The 19657-nt window shown below is 53.2% G+C and overlaps 1 long non-coding RNA gene across 1 annotated transcript in view; it reads right to left on the bottom strand.

Annotated features, from left to right (window-relative positions):
* LOC144144121 (uncharacterized) overlaps positions 1-19657 on the bottom strand; it is a 33310-nt gene that overhangs the window by 1024 nt on the left and 12629 nt on the right. The window contains exon 2 of the long non-coding RNA XR_013317164.1: positions 14395-14520. This is a non-coding gene — a long non-coding RNA (uncharacterized LOC144144121). The remainder of the gene's footprint in view (positions 1-14394; positions 14521-19657) is intronic.

The following is a 19657-nucleotide window of genomic DNA, read 5'->3' as shown; positions in this document are numbered from 1 at the left end:
CTGTCACCTCAACACAGCGTGTTTTTCTGAAAGGCTTTCACTGCAAGCTGGTGCATGCATCTTACCACTCGCACTACTAAATGTAGGTGCACATGGTCGGTTCCGCAGCTGCACACTACCGGCCTCGCCATGGCATGCAGCCTCTTAAGTGTTTTGAAAGGTCTTGGTGCAGTACAAGACCACTACAACGCGGACGTGACACATGGAAAGTGCAGTGTTCCTGATAATGCACGCGGACGTATTGAAGGGTGCTGACAAATGTTCAGCGCTGTTGTTCGTTCCAACAGCAAACCGTCAACTTGACAGCTGTATTTGGCGTCGACTGGAAGATTGGGCAGGTGCCTACAGGAAATGGCCAAATGGACACACTGCTAATCCCTCGCTTACGCTACGATTCAAAAGCAATTTAGTATTTGCATAACTTGTGGAAAGCACACGTGTACCCTGCCCTCTTTCACGCTTCAAGTGCACTTCAGTGGCTATCACTAAACCGGCGAAGGCCACCGAGGTGCCGGAACACTACCACAGTACCCCACTGTGCCCCCTTGTTCCCGCCTTGCTCCACAACGCCCCAGAGGGTGAGCTCTTTTCTGTGAGAATCAGGAAAACCAATTTTCGATGCAAGCCGAGATCAGATGTCACAAGCAAGAATGCAGTTTCCCTTGCCTGGCAAGCTCGCATGAGGAAACACTTCCTTCTACACACGCTGCCTCTCGACCCGCCCGCCGTCCACACCCTCGACCTTCACTCGGCAAGAAGTCCCCTCGCGAGTGCACTGTGGCAGTACTGGAATACCTGTCCTGCTGCGGTCGCTGTTGTTGCATGCGATACGATATATCCGTGGCGCTAAACCTGTTCACTGTTTCTTGAGAGTCCGTGTTGTCCTTTTTTATCTCAATCGTGAGCCATGACCGACTCTACACAAGGTGGGTTGGGAGTCTCGCAAGAGCCACAAAGCATTATGACAGGGGAATTGTGTAATCACTAGTTGGTGACAACTGTTTCATTATTCCAAGTTCCTGAAGGATGCTGACCGCACCAGGGCCCCGAGACTATGTACTAACTCGGCTCCGACAAGAACACTCTTCAACAGGCCTTCAACTGACCCAGCTGCACGCATCTGTCGCCGCTGTGCCGAAAGACCAGAAATGGCATTTCACATCCTACAGGAATGAGAGTCAGTTAGCTTAGTTTGTCAAGAACGTCCCAATTTCGATGCCCATCAAGTGGCAAGGATCACCCGAGAGAAGAACCCTGGAGCGACAGTGCTTCACGAGAAAGTTCATACAAGTTCTGCGGGGGTGCGGCTTAAACTGCATTTGGTGCTCCAGACGCACGACAAGATGGTCATCGTAAATTTGGCAGTTACATGGGATTCCAACGAAGGAACACTGAGGCAGAAGTGCCAGGAAAAGGTACTCCGCACTCGCGAACCTTTTCCCTGGGCGAATGGTATCATTCCATGGCCCTGTCTTTGGCACCCGTTCTATGTTGTGCAGAGAAACCATGTTAGCTGGAGCCGAACATGGTCTGCTCCCGCAAGGCTTAGGCTGGCTGCCTGCAAGTGCACTTCACGGCAGCCTCATTGTACTCCTACGCTTCACTAAATGTGTCCTGGGCAGGGTGGGGAGGGGGTGGGGGGGGGGGGAGTAGGTTGTGACTTCTCTGTAGTCGAATTCTTGAGTTCTCCAATTGTTCTATTTTGGAGCTTTGTTTTCTAACATTCGTTGGTTTCTTTTTTTAGTTGTTTTTTGGTTGTGGACAATCGCCACACTGTTTGCATGTTAACGACGAGAGGCCGGCCACTGGCAAACCAACTTTTCTGCGAAGTTCAGTGTTTTCTGGATGCCATGTGTCAGGGTGGCTCATCAGGCACCTAGCCACGGACATGGTACACTTGGACAGCCAAGAACAGGCTGGGCTACGGCCCATTGTTCCATGTCCCGGTCAAGCGTCCAACATGTCAGACGCCAGAGGCCACAACTGCCCGCCGTCTGCCTGGGTCGTCGTCACCCCAGTAGCAGTGGGGGATACCTTGTCCCAGTCAAGGACATTTCGTCTCTTACGAGAGACGTGGCCGCCGCAGTGATAGACCATGGACTACCGTGATACCGTGACCGTCGTCGAATGTGGATATGTAGCACCGGGGTGGTTCACGAGAATACTCATTGACAGAATACTTGCGCACTTGGAAGTCCACCAGGCAAGTATGCCATCTATTCGTAGCAGGATTATTGCAGGCTGAGTATGTTCCGTGCGCAAATGCGTTTACCACAGGCCAAGAAGTCTTCTAGGGACATTCAGTGATAGACCATAGACTACTGTGATACCGTGACAGTCGTCGTATGTGGATATGTAGTGCCGGTGTGGTTCATGAGAATACTCATTGACAGAATACTCGCACACTTGGAAGTCTACCAGGCAAGTATGCCATCTATTCGTAGCGGGATCATTGCAGGCTGAGCATGTTCCGTGTGCAAATGCGCTTACCACAGGCCAAGAAGAGTCTTCTAGGGACATTCACGTACTTAGTCTTTCACAGACAACCCCGCAAACTGCACTGAAAGAATAGCAGCTCGAGAACATTTACTCAAGCATGTTTCCCACCGAATAATGCCTGGAATGAAGCTACCGCTTCTCATCGCTGGCAGAGACCAAACACTCCAGCAAAGGCAACAGCATTTTCTATGCCTTTACGGCTGCTGCATGAATGCCTGGGAGAGTTGGTACAGACTCATCAGAAGCATCGCGAGCAGGTATGGTAGCACGGTCACCCCCGCCCCCACTGCCTTTTTTTCCCCCTCGCCTTTCATCTGCAGTGCCACTAGCTTTTTACGCTAACCATAGGTGTGCAAAAGCAAGAGCAGCCCACTGATAAAGCAACCACCACGAGAACGAGACGTACTCGCAGCCTTGAGCGAATGAGGAGGTTTAATTCCTTGGAATGCTTTTGCCATGCAGTTGGTGTTGCAGTAGAATTACAAACAACAGAACCATCATAACTGCAGCCTTTTATCAGTTGCCCTGAAAGTAGTTAGCGGTAGGTGCTCGTAGCAATGAAGCAGGAAGATAAGAATATCGTCACGAGACAATGCAGGTATGGTGCTCAGAAGGAAGGTGGTGTATTTACACAATACACTCTAGTCAACGGCAGAGAGGCAGATTGATGGCGCAAAACCAGTCCAGCTGGAACTCCAACTTCACCTCGCTCCTCTTTCTTTCCGTCGGTGTTTCAACAGCAACACATACCCAGATAAGGAGATTGGCGGTAGCTAGATATGCGGCCATGATTAACGTCGGTTTCTGGTGAAGGTGGCGAAGGTCTGTGACACAACTCCCCAGCCACAGAAGCACCGTCTCGGTGCCTGTTATTAGGAAGGAACAGCGGTAGGTGGACCCAGTGTGTGGTACGGCTGGAAGCGGCTCACATGGACAAACTGAGGAGCAGAGTAAGGAGCCGAGACGAGATGAGATATTGGAGGCGCCAGAGGCACGATTTCGTCGGTGACAAAAGTGACGGCACACTCGATCCAGTAAGGGCCAGCGAATGGGGACATGAGCTTCTCACAGTCCAATACGGCGAGAAGGGTCCCACAAAAGAACCAAGGAGCCCAGAGTGTAGTGTGCAGCGCAGTGGCGCTCGTCGCATCGAGATTTCTGGGATGCTTGTGATGCCAAGAGCTGTGCGCGGGCAACCTGGCGAGCCATGTCAGCGTGGGAGATGGCGTCACACTCATCCGCAGTGGTCGGCTGAGTTGAATGAGGCAGCGTGGCGTAAACAATACAGTACGCTTAGCCCAATGAGAAGACAAAATGGAAAATAGCCAGCAGCGTCATGCCAGGAGGAATTGTATAAAAGTAAGGGCGAGGAGATGGGGCAAAGGAGGTCTGGTGTCGAAAATGCTGGGGAAACGACTTTACACAGAAACAATGTATAAACAATGTATTAGTTGTGGCACATGTCGCCACATGTTTTTACGCTATTCGCCTTATTTATAGTACACATAGGTTACTCAGGTTACTACATTCCGAAGTGTATTTAGCAGTGGACTTGTGTTCGTTCGAGCAGTGCCATAGAGGCAAAAAGAAGACGGCAGCACCATACGCCATGATAGCAGCAGTTGGCCAGCATGGGGGAGTCGTTGACAGGAACTGCGAATGCCCAGCTGAGAGGGTTGCTTGCAACCACCTAATGGGCGTGCTTCGGACAACTGCCCCTTTGAAACTGAAGGGTCTTTAAGGGGGGACACTGGTCTTAAAACAGCCTCTTTTAATTTTCTAGTGAACTTTGTAAAACGTGTCAGTCTTGCTGCTTTTCTCCCACTGATTTCAGATATGCCATTATTTTCTCAGTAGGTCAATTAGTTCCCAAGATAATTAGCACTAATTAGCCATTTTTAGTCAAGCAATAGACAAAACAGCGTTGGTCATAAAACTGTAATCTTTATATTTTCCAATACTATGACCCCTGGTGAGTGCAATAATCGAAGCAGTTTTTTGATGCATCGCTCGGAACTAATTTTACAGCTCGTTAAACTTTAGTAGAACCAGTGGCAAGGAGCCATTTTGAGTGCCCATTTCAAACACCAAAGTTTAACGAGCTGTAAAATTAGTTCCAAGTGATGCATCAAAAAACTGCTTCGATTATAGCACTCACCAGGGGTCATAGTATTGGAAAATATAAAGATTACAGTTTTATGACCAACGCTGTTTTGTCTATTGCTTGACTAAAAATGGCTAATTAGTGCTAATTATCTTGGGAACTAATTGACCTACTGAGAAAATAATGGCATATCTGAAATCAGTGGGAGAAAAGCAGCAAGACTGACAAGTTTCACAAAGGTTGCTTGAAAATTAAAAGAAATTGTTTTAAGACCAGTGTCCCCCCTTAAAGGAGCACTGCAGCACATGGCATGCACCAATTCGACACACCGATGGAGGGTGTCCCGTGTCAGTGAACCACATATCAGTGGCTGCGCAGGTGGCTGACCAGGTTGTTCCTCTGTGTGAAGGCCTTGCCGCACTGGCTGCCCTGGTGCGGGCGCTGGCCTGTGTGGACCGCGCAGGTGGCTGACCAGGTTGTTCCTCTGTGTGAAGGCCTTGCCGCACTGGCTGCCCTGGTGCGGGCGCTGGCCTGTGTGGACCGCGCAGGTGGCTGACCAGGTTGTTCCTCTGTGTGAAGGCCTTGCCGCACTGGCTGCACTGGTGCGGGCGCTGGCCTGTGTGGACCGCGCAGGTGGCTGACCAGGTTGTTCCTCTGTGTGAAGGCCTTGCCGCACTGGCTGCCCTGGTGCGGGCGCTGGCCTGTGTGGACCGCGCAGGTGGCTGACCAGGTTGTTCCTCTGTGTGAAGGCCTTGCCGCACTGGCTGCCCTGGTGCGGGCGCTGGCCTGTGTGGATGCGCAGGTGGCTGACCAGGTTGTTCCTCTGTGTGAAGGCCTTGCCGCACTGGCTGCCCTGGTGCGGGCGCTGGCCTGTGTGGACCGCACAGGTGGCTGACCAGGTTGTTCCTCTGTGTGAAGGCCTTGCCGCACTGGCTGCCCTGGTGCGGGCGCTGGCCTGTGTGGACCGCGCAGGTGGCTGACCAGGTTGTTCCTCTGTGTGAAGGCCTTGCCGCACTGGCTGCACTGGTGCGGGCGCTGGCCTGTGTGGATGCGCAGGTGGCGGACCAGGGTGCTCTTCCGCACAAAGGCCTTTCCGCAGTGGCTGCACTGGTGGGGGCGCTCGCCCGTGTGCGTGCGCTCGTGCATCTTCAGATGGCCCGGCCATGGTGCTAAGTAGCTGCACTGCTGACACTGCAGCTGCCTCTGGCCATCCATGGAGGAAGGAGAGGAGGAAGAGCCAGCTCAAGCACTGGTGAAGGTGGCAGCAATGACACAAGCAGCACTCAACACTGTACCAAATGTTGCTAAAGCCATCATTTGTGATCCAACAACAGCATTTCAAGCACTGCTTTCTTCCTGGGTTGAACAGCTGCCACATTCATTGTTAGCAGGTGGATGGCACAGCAAGTCTCGGGCACTTTGTTGAACTAGAGGTGACCACGGGGTGGAGACGATTTGAATGCAAGGCCGTGCATAATGGACTTGAACATTATGGCCTTTTCAGAATGGAGGCGGTGGCCCTTTTCAGCACGACGGTTTCGTCCTAGCAGCTCAGGCTCTTGCTGAGGAGACTGATGCCGAAACCTTTGCAAACCCGTCACAAACTGCGCTGACCAGTGCATCATACACCTGTCATTTTCGCGTTACTGAATGACCCGAACAATCGGCACAAACACCGCCGGGAGTGAAAACAACTAAGCGCGTACGCAACCAAACTGGATCAGAACGCTCGTCGTTATCTTCGTAGCTCTGCCATTCATAGCGAGTCAACGAAGCATGGAATGAAACATCCATCGCAGCTGCCGCCGAGTATGAAACGCTGTTACTCTGACAACAAAGGGCACGTTTCTCCACTGCTACGCTGCGCGAGCAAGCCAGATTCAATCTCCAGCAAACAGATACTCCCTGAGGTGGAAACGCCCCTCGGGAGGCAGGACCCAGCTGCGGCAGACCGTCCGGCTGTCCCATCGGGCCTATTCAACATTGCCAACACCGCGCAGCATAACGCCTACGAGTGTTATGTCGCTCCTTGCATGACGGCCGGGCTGGTGCAGGCCACGGTCGAATTCAATGGCCTGGACCCCCCCGCCCAGCCCGTACAAGTTCAGCGATACTGAGTTCTTCCATTCAGCACACCCTCTCCATCATCCTAATGGCAGTTGTGGACAGCGAGCACACGTACGGGTGGCGAACATTGGCGCCAAAGGCCGCAAGAGTGATGGCGGTGTATTTAAAGATTGGCCAGCCACTTGCTGATGAGACACTTGACATCTCCAGCCTTGGCCTTGACATGCCCCACAGCTGCACGTATGCCTTTGTAGGCGATGAAACATCCCAGCTGCGAAAGGACTTCTTGAGGCCATTTCCTGCCAAGCAGCTGCAGAAGTGTCTTAGCCGTGCAAGGTAGTGCCCCACCTTTTATGTGGCACTTCTTTCTCCGCTCTGTCGAGCCTTCTGTGGAAGTGGGAGCCCCGCTGCATTCGGCGTGTGCCCTTGTGCTTTTTCGCCACCTCAGGACTCCACGTCCGAGTGCGAGCTGACCGCCATGCAGAAGCGCGTGGCGGACTGGGAGGCCCACGTCCGACCCCTGCTCGACATGGAAGAGGTGAGCAGCCTGGCATTTCCCACTTGACAGAGCGAGACGGGGGTCTCCCTTTGTGGGATAACGGGACAGAAAGGTCCCACTTTCTGGTCTGGCAAAAATGCTGTAGCAGACGACGCCAGTCAAACGCTGTTCGACAGGATTGTGCTGCCATCTACTGTGGGTCTCTGGAGATGTTTTTTGCTAATGTTTTGAAATACTTCAGTAGATGGCACTTCAGGTTCGCTTAAATGAAAATTGCGGTAGCTTGGTAGTGGCATTCGGAATTTTCGCTCCCGTAGAACTGGATCCACCGGATTTAGGAATGAATGGCAAGATTTTTCTTTTCTGCCCGTTTAGAGGAATGCTTTGTGCATGAATTCAATGAACATTTCGAAAATCTGAGCAATAGAGCATGTGATGCTTATGTCACAGCCAGTATACCCTAAAATCTCATGCTTATTTTACTAGGCCTGCAACTGAAGCTTACTACACATGTAGGCATTCTTGGTATTTTGCGTTTTGTCAATTTCCAGTGGACTCGCTCACACGTGAGGAAACATTGGAGCTGTTTTTCAGCCTTCCAGATCAGGCCCAAAGCAGTGAGGATGAGTTCTTCCCGGAGCTAGCGCCACCGGATTAGAGTCTCGGCGGAGATGAGAATGAAGCCGGGCCATCAGCAGGCAAGCGAAAGAGACGCCGGATGACAATTTCAAAACAAAGGAAAAAAAGCAATCGGGAAGTTGTCGAGCCTGACCACGAAGTCGAAGATATAGTACAAGAGGAAGTTGGTGACAATTGGGGTACAACTGAACCGCCGATTCTCATGGGGAATTTGAAATAATGGCACCCGCAGTATTCAACAGAGCCTGTGGTGCGTGCCGTTGATTGTTTTGCTCTGTTTCGACGAGAAAGTGCTCGACATGATCGTAGAGCACACAAACCGCGTCGGTGCACAAAAATGCCTGAAGTGGGCTGTAGTACTGACAGCAACTAAGCGTTGCGATGATTTGCAGCCCGCCCCCACTCCTTCCACAAGTCTGCCTCCCCGCTCTGCCCACACTGCAGCCAACTGGGGAACACCGAGCGCGCACTTCTTGGCTGCAGCCTCTACGCCGAGGAGAGAACGACGCCACTTTGCCGGTGCGGGGCCCTGGGACTTGCGTGCAGCACTAAGGAGGCGCTCCTCTTCCCCTTGAGCACCCGGGGACAGGGCGTGGCACTCAGCGCACTGCATCAATACCTACACGCCACAGGCCTCGCTTCCCAACTTTAATTGCCCTGCGTGCGGTGGCCAGCACGACATCCCCTCGTGGGAGCTGGCCCCCCGCACCCTTCTTTTTCTCCCTCTTTTTTTTTCGTCTCACCTCTCTATTTCCTACTGCCGCCCTCGGGGCCCTCCGGGAGACAACAGCCTCCTTTCACTCTGCACTTTCATGAAGCCAGCCCAGCCACCCCAGCGCTCGGACAGCAGAAAAAAAAAAAAAAAAAGCATGCGCGGTGTGCGGGGCTGCCAAAGCTCGTGGCGAAGTGCCTTGCCAGCCCCGTAACACCAGCACTGGATTAGGTGGTTGGGTCTTATCAGACGCGCTGCGTCCTTGGTCGTTGCAAGCAATTGCACGTATTTGTCTTGCATGACCTTTTAACCTGGGTGGAACAGCGACAGCTACCCGGCGTGGTCTGCTCCTTTGACCAGGAGAAGGCTTTTGATTGCGTGGCCCATGCCTTTCTGTTCGAGACACTCGAGCAGACGGGTCTAGACACGGGTTTCGTCAACTTGGTGCGCGCGTTGTACAGTCAGCCGGCGTCGGCCATTGTGGTAAATGGGCGAGTGTCGAAGGACTTCAGGATTGAGCGTGGTGTCCGGCAGGGCTGCCCGTGCCCCCGCCCTGTACGTCCTCACAATCGAGCCCCTCCTGCAGCAACTGGCTAAAGATTCCCAGATTGGTCGTTTCCCACTACCCAAAGGGGTCGCGAGCGACGTCTTGCTGTTTGCCTACGTGGACTGACGACCTGACTGTGGCAGTCCCAGACAAGACCTCTCTCAATAAGGAGCTGTACTGCCAGGCCAGTGGGGCGCGTCTCAACCACTCAAAGACCAAAGTCCTCTGCCTCGGGGGAAAGGGGGGGGGGGGGGGGAGGGGGGCACCTCTGTCGGAACAGGTAGTGGGGCTCCAGGTTGTCCCTCAGCTCAAGGTCCTGGGTTGCCATTTTAACTGCCAGGGTGCTGCGGCATCAAACTGGACGATGGCGGCGGGCACTCAGGGCAAAAGAGTGTCAGAGTACGAAAAATCCATGTGCCCACTGCCCACCCAGGCGAACACCGTCCGTTTGCTTCTATTCTCGGAGCTGACGTACGTGGACACTATCATGTCCGCCCCCACTGCCCTGCAGAAGCGGCTTGACTCCGTCATCTTCCGCTTCCTCTGGAGTGGGAAGGGGGTGAGCAGATCAAGCGTGATGTACTGAGACTTCCCAGAGATAAGGGAGGTTTGGGAATTCCCAACCACTCAGTCATGGCCACTGCACTCCACATTCGCTGGACGCAGGTGGCCATTAACTGCGATGTAGCCCTCACTAAGCTCTTCACGACTTTCTTTCTCAGCAACCACCCGCCTCAAAGATTTTTCTCAAGCACCCTATCCAAGGGCAGGGTCACCACTACCGTTCTATGGGGATGCCGCGCAAAATCTGGAGGCTCTGCTCCGCATGCAGCCAGGGTTCGACCTGCTTGGCACTCCCCTGAAGGACCCGGTGGAAACCCTGACCCCCACCTCCCCCCCCACCTTAGCCAGTATGAACTCTCCTCCGCTAAACCATCCTGGTCCATGATAACCGCCGCGCCTCGTTTATGTACCGGTTTGCGAGAGGGGCTCTCCCATTTCGCAGCCGGGCATTCAGGCGCACCGCTTGCGGCCGCCGGGTGTGTCCACTGTGCAACAGTGTGGAGGACACCCCACATACCTTCCACTCCTGCCGCTCCCCTCGAACCCTGCTTTCCCGCTTAGCCGACCTCTTCGGCTTGTGGGAAATAGAATATAGAACAGTACGCTACCTGAACCCTTTACCTAAAGAGGCTACTAACCAGTTTTTGCTCTGCCTGGTCGAGATTTCTTACCAGGTATGGCGGGCCCGGTGTATTGCAGCCCACGGAGGTGAGCCTCCGTGGGCTCCACCGCTTGGATGTCCCGAGACTCCCAAGAGACAAAGGAGGTTTGGGAATCCCCACCCTTTTTTAGGCCATGGCCATCGCACTCCACATTCGCTGGATGCAGGTGGCCATCAACTGCGACGTAGCCCTCCCAAAGCTTTTCGCATCCTTCTTCCTTAGCACCAGAGCCGAATGCACAACAGTATTGCCAGGGCAGGGTCACCAGTGCCGTTCTATGGGGATGTCGTGAGCACTCTGAAGGCTTTGCTTCGTGCGCAGCCAGGGTTTGACCTTCTCGGCCTTCCCCCCCGACCCTTAGCCAGTATGGACTTTCTTTCCTAAGGCCCTCTTGGCCCATAATAACCACCGCCTTTCAAGACAGCCGCTGTGCCTCGTTCGTGTACCGGTTAGTATCCTTTTGCAGCCGTGCATATAAGCGCACCACTTGCGGCCGCCGGGTGTGTCTCCTGTGTGCAAACGTGTGGAGGACACCCTCCTGGACACCTGCTTCCACTCCTGCCGCTTCCCCCGTACCCTGCTCTCCCATTTGGCCAGCCTCTTTGACATGTGGGAAATTCACTACGGAAGTGTTCGCTATCTCAAACCTCTGCCTAGGGAGGCTACTGACCAGTTTGTGCTGCGCCTGGTCGAGATCTCTTACCGGGTATGGCAAGCCCAGTGCGCAGCAGCTCACAAAGACAATGTCGCAGCGGTGGAGGCCCTGACTGAAAAGAGTTCGCACGGAGCTGTGGCTGCATTTGCGGAGGGAACAGCAAACAATGCATAAAGTTGAGTTCACCCCCAAGTGGTGCAGCCCTAGCAAGACCTAGCAGCCCTGTCATCGTCCCGCGGTGCCCGTTGCTTCTTGCGCTGTGGTGGCTGGTACCGAGAATATTCTTCTCAGTTATCAACCAGACCATAAGGGGTGCCCGGCCCGAGCACTTCCGGCTCGGCATGCTGGACGTGCCCTTCCTTGGGGCATCTGTCCAGTCGACCCAGGCTGTCACCACAGTCAAGGTCCGCTAAGTCTGCGACCTCGTCTTTGGTGCGACTGGGGCGACTGGCAATGCTCCAATCACCCAATTTGTCTTTTACCGTGCCTGGCGCAAGCTGGCAAAAGTTATCGGCACTCCCGGGTGCATCAACAACGCACTCTCAGCTGCGTCGGAGTTGACCAGAGTCTTCCTCCCCCGATCCTGTCATCGTCCCGTTCCGGCAGCCAAGGCCCGAAGGTCCCATACTGGGACCGAATGCCCACACTGGGCAAAATGCTATTGATGTATCATTGCATTCTTTACATCTATTGCCTCCCTCAAAACCTCTGCTGGCTGTCGGAGACAGCAACTGCGGCCTCCTTCCTAGTTGAAAGGCAACGTTATTAAGCTCACCTTTATCACTGCGCACCCAACGAGTAAACCTTTTCTTCAGAAGCAGCAGCACACGGGCAGCGAGGAAAAGGAGAATCACCGTGGCTCCAACACCTTACCCCGCCCCAAACATCCCAACAGCACCTCATCTATTTTCCGTCCTCTACGTTTCACCTTCAACCACAGCAGGAAAGCAGCCCACATACGGTGTCTCACTAATACACAGAGATTGCGCAGAGCACAGGCTTGCCAAGAACCGCCAGGGTGAAGTGGCCATGGTGGCTTCTGACTCTCCTAAACCTGTCCTAGACAGCAGCAGGCACCGATGCAATCACCAATGCCCCCACACCGCTCCTCACAATGGACAACCTCAAGTTACAGCCATCATAGACTCCCAGCAATCTTGCTGCAAGAACCGAAGCGCCAGATAAGCACCCACTCCAGCCGCCAACTCAGTCTGTGCCACAGAGCTTCATGCAACTTCCGCAACTTCAAGTTGTACTTTCACCCACCTTGGTTTGACCTTATCCGATAAAAGTTCAAGCCAAGGTTCTAAGCCGGCTTTAAAGACACATTCCCATGGCGATTCGCCTCGTCGCGCGATAAGGCCATGAGGCGGTGTTTGCACTTGCGATCAGCGATGATGCGACTACGTTCAGCACAGCTGCTTCCCGACTTGTACGACCTCCTTGGTGCATCAGCCATTCGCAGTCAAAGAAAATTATGTTACACGAGCGCGGCAAAAGCAGGTAGAAAGCAAACTAAAACACATGCTACTAACCTGGAACAATGCCGAAAGCATTGCGGGTTGCGGGTGGAGCAGAAAATAACAAACTCAAGAAGGCTCTTTTCAACATATTATTGCACGAAGAAATGCACACGCTTGCTTTCACGCCACAAGACGCGGATCACGGCCCACAAATTTCACTTCTTTTCACGGGCGCAAAGTTATGACGCCTCCGAATTCTACGCGTGTTAACTAGTCGCCGATAGAAGTACGAAGAGGCTGCAAGTCAACCTACCGTCCCGCTATCCACCTGTATACGATGATTACTTGCTTTTAAATCCATACACATTTCTCCACACTGATGAGTTCCACGCTATTCGTTGATTAGTGCACGCGTACGCTGAAGCCACTGACGAAAGAACCAAAGCGCACGGGAAGTTGCTTGCCGGCCCGACCCGGCGGGTACAGCCGGCGATAGCGGCCCAAGCGCTGGCCGAGCGAGCCCAGTGGCAGCAGCTCGCCCCCCTGCCGCCGTTTCCATAGCCGGATGTAAAGAAACGTTTCGTTTCCGGCTACGTCAGCCTACTCCGCGGCCATGATTGGCTTACCGGTTTTGCGGGGCTGTCGCACGACGAGGGAATTCGGACCGAGAGCGATCTGCTCCGCCGTCACAAAGCAACGAAAAGCGACGGCCGGCTCGCCGCTTTGCGACGTCGCTTTTCGTCGCGTGACAAGGCGAATCGCCAGTGGGAATGTGCCTTAAGACAAACTTGAGTATGCGTTATTTCGACACGGAGGCTCAGCAGCAGAGCGACTTTGCCTGCAGGATTGCTGCCTCTGAAAGGCAGCCAGTAGTGCCATCGAATGATGTGTTTGGTGGGGCTTACGTGATGCCGGAGACACCCCGACCATCGATAAGCGACCACCAGAACCCCATGGAGGTAGACGACATTTCTAGCACGCTACCACCTCTCCAAGGACACCGTGCACAAACTGCTTGGCATGCTCTACTGCAGCAAACCTGCCACAACAGGGGAATGCCACTGCCTCACCTGCAAGAGCTACCGCCAGCACTGTTTTAAGAATGCCAGCTCATTTCAAGTGGTGCCGGGAGATACAGCACAGGTCTCTCAGCCAACTTGGTGCCACACTGTCACGAGGTTGACGGAGCTACTTTCGGGGCACTACCCAAAAGCTTCCGCGCTTTCGAACACAACATCGCCCAGTTGCCGGGAGTCGCCGGATGCATAGACTGCACTCGCATCGAGATCACCAGCCCCGGTGGTGACAACTTCAAGTGTATAGGAACCGCAAGGGGTACTTCTCCATTAATTAAAGTGTGGGTGAGCAAGAGCGTGTGCCATAGAAAAGAGTAATCCCTTCCTCTAGTGTTAAATGAATCCCCGATAATGTACACCTTCCTTGCTGGCGAATGCAGAGTTACAGCAGTGATTGCATAGCTCATTCATGCTGGACAACCATTCTACGCCCTAAAGCTATACTGCAGAAGTACTGAAAGGCATGCTGGTGCAGCCGCGAACTGGCTTAGCTCAAGCAGTTCAAATACCTAACTTGGTGGTTTCATGTTTACGTACAAGTGCAGGCAGTCACAGACTCGGCCCTGCAGTTCTTAACGTAGTTGCCAGCTGGTCAGGCTCCGTTCACAATAGCCGCATTTTCGACACCTCGAGAGTTCAGGTGCTCTATGAAGACTACAGGACCCCCAAGGCGCTGCAAGTGGACATGGGGTATGCCTGCCAGCCATTCTCGATGGCCCCTAGCTGATCCCCAGGTCTGCCAGAGCCTAGCCCCCCAGACAACAGCCAATATGGCTAACAAAGTCTGCGACCTTCTGCTCATGTGTAAAGCACCGCAGCTGCTTAGTGGATCCTGAGGGCCTCCCTGCCTGCCTCAACCCAACCAGAGCTCTTCCATCCACAAGCGAGGCTGAACGAAGCGGCTCACCGCTTGTTGACAGCGGCCCACTGCATGCCCAAGCTGGTTACTAGCTTGGTGACCTCAGGCCTAGTTGGCCTCGAGGGTTTCCTTCCTCCTCTGGAGCACACTCCGTGTCCCCAGCCCATAGTTGGCCTGAAAGGAAGAACAAATAAAGCCACGAAGCTTTTGAATGCCAATTGACTAACTCATTTCCTCGCCTTATGTCCAGGTATCACGGTCTTTGCCACGCATACCACACATAGTGCACACATCGCTTTTTTTTTTCAGCTGCATTTTAAGGCCTGCTTGCAAACACCGTCCAACGTTAAACAGCTATAAGCACAAACTACATCTCCAATCAGTTTGAAAGAGCTAGCCTGTAATAACTCACCTCCATTCCAGCCACAAAAGGCACTTTAACCAAAAACAGCAATAAATGTGGAGATACGTTCAAGTTTCTCGCTATGGCGACATAACATGGACAGGAGTAAAAACATAACTGTCAGCGTGTTCGAGCCATGTTAGCATTACAGAAGTGCTACGATCGAACAAAACTGGAGTCCCCACTACAACTGCCCATTCATGTATCTTTGCAATGTGGGGGCACGACACCGCATTCCGCACTATGCTGACGCCGCTCGTAACATTGCAGGTCCTGGCGTGCTGGCTCCCCGCGAGCACGCCCGCTCCTCAACCTGCCCCGTTCGTGGTAGCGCCAACTGAGCCCTTTTCTTCCGTGCGGACGCCTGCCGACACACCAAAACGCAGCACCTCTCCACCTCTACCCGTGAACCCTGCCTCCGTTCACCAGCCCCGCATGGATTCTTCCCAGCTCCATGACGTCAGCCTCCCCGGACTCCACAAGCCTATTTAACCACCGGAAAGCGAACACCAATTTCATGTGCAGCGCTTGCGAAGCTGCTGTGCTCGACATGAGTTTCGCGAATGCTAATTTTACGTGCAGAGCTCGCGTAGCTTTTCGTGCGCATTGCCGATACTGGGGGGCTACGCATATTAGGTGAACCCTTCAATTTCAAAAGCAAATTTTGCCCTGTTTACGGCACAGTAGCAATGGCTGTGGCGGGTGCGGAAGGTCGCAGTCTCTGGCGGGTGCGGGAGTTCGTAGTCCGCCGCGACACCAGTAAGATTTATGTGTAGCTGGCTTATGGTAACCGATGAAGACGCATTACACCCAGTTTTATCATTGTAAGCATGCTAAAATCGGAGAACACGTGGGGCACGACAGTAGTATGACGTAAGGCTGACGGAAGGGGTTGTACGCGCTACATTGTACAAAAACAGCTTCTCGCAATAGAATAGAATGTAACACCACATCTTTTACCCAGAATGGCAATTTCAAAAGTAATTTTTCGAAAAGGAAGTTTTACACCACGACTTTTACTGCTTATCAGGCAAATGTATTGGGTGTTTTGAACATACTTGGCGACTTATCGTGCACTAGAGCTCAACGTACTCATCCCCGATCCTTGTGTGGAGGATCCAAGAGAGAAGCACGACCCAGCACCCGTTCTCGTAAGGCGATGGAACAAACTGTGAGCGAGGCAGTGGGCGCAGCTTCGTCTTCTTATTTACCCCAGCTATCGCCCTCTGCCTGCGCCCATCTCATTTATTTACAACACACTCCCCCCCGGCCAGAAAGCCAAGGACTGGCCTTCAAGCTGACCCTTCGTATGGGGCGCCTGAATATTGTCCAAGTGATCAGGCGAAAATAAACGATGTCTGACTGTTGGTGCGGGCGGAGTTTGAAGCGATGATTCTCATCTGATGCTGCGTCCCCGGTTCCCTGCGCATCAGGATCACGCGCTTCACACCACAAGTCTTGGGGTAGCCGCCGGGGTCGTAAGGGAATCCGATACGTTTGGCTATCTTTATGTGATTCTTGATAACGGGCACGTTCCAGAAGGTGCACTGCTTGGTCGGTGGGCAAACGGCTGTAGCTGCGGCAAACAGAAGGCTAGCATAATTCATGTTGTTCGTATGGCTGTTACCTCCGGTTCTCAAGCCGTCTAGTTGAAGTGACAGTGATTCCGCGCTGTGCCGTATTCGACACGGTCGGGGGAGGCGCCAGATTAGGAAGCGGTATGCCGGCCGGAGCTTCAAAACTTGCGAAGGAGTCGATTTGGGCGGGCATCTGTAGACTCGGGGAAATATTCGGTATCTAGCTGGGATGCGGTCGCGGTTATCCATGACGTGAGGCAAGGCGTGGCTCCTCAGCTTCGTTCGGGTAGGTGGGTGTCGATTCAATTCCTTCCGTCGTGACTTCAAACGGGCGGTTTTCTTTCCTTTAGGAGCGTCATCTAGGTGCATACTGCGGGTGGTATCACCAGGCGCCAATATCTTGGGCTGGCAAGGAGGCCCGCTGTGCTCGCTTTCGCCATAATCACTGATCTTGATCTGGTGCGGATGCGGATATGCCTCACGAGAAGGTGTGAAGGCACGGCCATTGGTTGTAGAAGAGGACGACAGGAACGCGTCCGCCTTATCGTCACCCTGCGCCTCATTCCTGTCGCTCGAAAGCAGCATGCTCTCACTGTCGGGGAAGACGGTGAGGATGGTACTTTGAGGGTAGATCGGGACAGTCAATTGACGCTGGGTGTGGTCCTCTGCTTTCACTGTACACGGTTTCGTTACAGGAGCCTCACCGTGAGTGGCGTTGACAGCAGAGTGACGAGGCGCCATCCAAATGGACGAACTTATGTTGGCTGCGTGTTCGTCGTGCATGGTGTGCTCAGGCTGTTGTTGGCGCGTCTGTGGCTGAACCGTCGGAAGAGAGACAGAGTGGGTGTTTTGCGGTATGTTGGGAACACCCATGGGCTCTCGATTGTCACTCCTTTAGGTGGTTCGGACGTAGCCACCGGTGGCTGAATTCACAGCGGCTTTGCCAAGCGGGTGGAGCAGCACGCGCGCTTGACAGGAGCGCATTTTGTCGTCAAAATGCTGGGATACGGCAATGTCTTCCTTCAGCTTGTCGCCGGTCAGGTTTCCTTGAATTGCAGCGTCGAGGGCCCGTATCTCGCTCGGCGTGTCGTGGAAGTGGTAAATGTTGGCGGTCAGATCGGTCAGTGCGTAGCCGGATCCTGGAGAAGGGCGTCGATTGCCGTAATGAGCCCTGTGATTTTCTCTCGCAGGAGCAGGCGGCGTAGATTCAGGCGTTCCAATGGAAGGGGTGGCGTAGAAAAACGAGGGTCGGCTTGGGCACGAGCCATGATGGGCAACGGTTGAGGGCAAGGCCTCCCGGAACAAGTGGCACGAAGGTTGCAGGCCTCGCGAGCCTCGCAGCCGCTGCGCTTCCAAAGTCAGGTCCACTCGTGCCTCGAATCCCGGGTTTCACGGCACCAAAATATGTGGAGAAAGGGACGAGCCGCGAAGACCCCTCATGATGATGCCTTTAATCGAACACAGTTGACGATGATGATAGTGGGGCGCGAGAGAAGGATACTCACTTATTTCACAACATCCTCCCCCGCGCGACAATGAATGAGTATGGTTCATGGCCAAGAAATTGTTCAGTCAATGGAGCACTAATTTCATGTCCGAGTGGGCCAAAAGAGTTCAACACCTGTCGGCTTCCACCTCCATCGATGGAAACAATGCCTTGGCTTTTGTGGACCTCTGAACCAAGGTACTGCAGCCCCTTGATGCAGTCTTTTGCTTCTCCAGGTTGCAGGTATTTCTTTCTGTTTCCACAAGTCATTTTTCCTTGTAGCAGCCGGGTGCACGTGAGTCGTACTCTCGTTGCGGGTCTTTTCAGAGCGCACGGTTCGGTTTCTAGTGTTCGCTGCTGTTGCAGTTCTGCGCTTTGAACAGTGCTTCACTGTGCGTCTTCTTGCATGAAGGTGAACATGCTTCCTTCGTATTCTCAACGTCAGCTGCCAACGGTGATTGTTTTCAAACTTTGGAAAATTATGAGCACAACTATTTTTCAGGACCTCTGTCATTGACCAATTGTTTTTTGCAATTTCTTTCTTTCGCATGTGCTGCTTTCCCAGCGCCTTACGTTTGATCACTGGAGAACAAAGTACTTCGGGCCATAACAACTCTATCATTTTGTCTTCGCCAGAGCAATCGGCGTCTCCACCATTGGTCACTGGAAGCACTGTCTCCCCATCACAAGAAGGCTTCTCTTGGGACATCTCTGGTATAAGGACATCCATGTGAAAGTTCTTCCTGGTTTCTTTTGTTTGCGATAGTTCAGTCCTGGTAGGAATCATTGCCTTTTGTTCCAGGAATGTATTGGTAGTGGTCCCTTTTTTGTGTTCAGTCTCTTCGGGAGAAAATACAACATACTTGGCTTCCATTCGCGTTATCTCTGGAAAACTCCCTTTCATTTCCTGTCGGCCTTGATCGTTTTGCGCTCCGTGCGTGTGATTCGCATTTGATTCGTCACTTTCCAAATATCTGGTCCGATTCTCCTGGTGTCTCCTATGTTCTGCTTGAATTCGGTCTTTGATAGACATCCTTAGGTTTTCTCGAGCTTTCTTTGTTTCAATAATTTTAAGTTCAAGCTTGGATTTCGCCACACAAACTAGATAGTCAAAGTTGAATGCATTTTCAAACTCGGCCTCCAGATTATCACTGTCTGCAGAATATTCCACTTCTCGGTTGATCTTGCGTAGCTCATCATGAAGTACTGTTAACTTGGTAGCAAGCTCATTCAACTCACTCATTGAGGGTCGTGTCATTGGGAGAAGGTCTTCAACGTAGTCGATGAATGCCGTGATGTCTTGACGGACGATGCGCCGCCTTTCGAGAAGGGCCTCCATGGTACGGTCCAGCGTCAAGTCGCTTGTAATAGCTGGTGACCGGGCTCAGAAGGCAGAAAACGGCGTCGTCTCCGCATCGGTTGTGTCACTGCTCACGGACATCTCGTACTCTGTCGGGCAGATATCTCTTGCAGCTGGGTTCGTTCAGTCTTCTTCTTCTTCTTGGGCTGCCCCGCTCTTTTCCCAATCGGCTTCTTCCCTGTGCGGCTTCATTCCCGATCTCCAGAGGTGAGGATGCGGTTGAACAGAAGTGGAGTACGCTCGCTGTAGCTCACCTCTGGAGGTCCCCTTCTCCCGGGCTTCACGGCACCAGCGTGTAGAGGATCCAAGAGAGAAGCACGACCCAGCACCCGTTCTCGTAAGGCGATGGAACCAACAGTGAGTGAGGCAGTGGGCGCAGCTTCGTCTTCTTATTTACCCCAGCTATCGCCCTCTGCCTGCGCCCATCTCATTTATTTACAACACCTTGTACCGTGTAACAGCCATTACAGTCTGATCCGGAATGT

This window comes from Haemaphysalis longicornis, unplaced genomic scaffold (genome assembly GCF_048455015.1).
Source record: "Haemaphysalis longicornis isolate Haplotype H1 unplaced genomic scaffold, Haemaphysalis longicornis Haplotype H1 scaffold_62, whole genome shotgun sequence".
Classification (NCBI taxonomy): Eukaryota; Metazoa; Arthropoda; class Arachnida; order Ixodida; family Ixodidae; genus Haemaphysalis; species Haemaphysalis longicornis.
The sequence above is the reverse complement of the archived record's forward strand: the minus strand, read 5'-3'. Positions and strand labels throughout refer to the sequence as shown.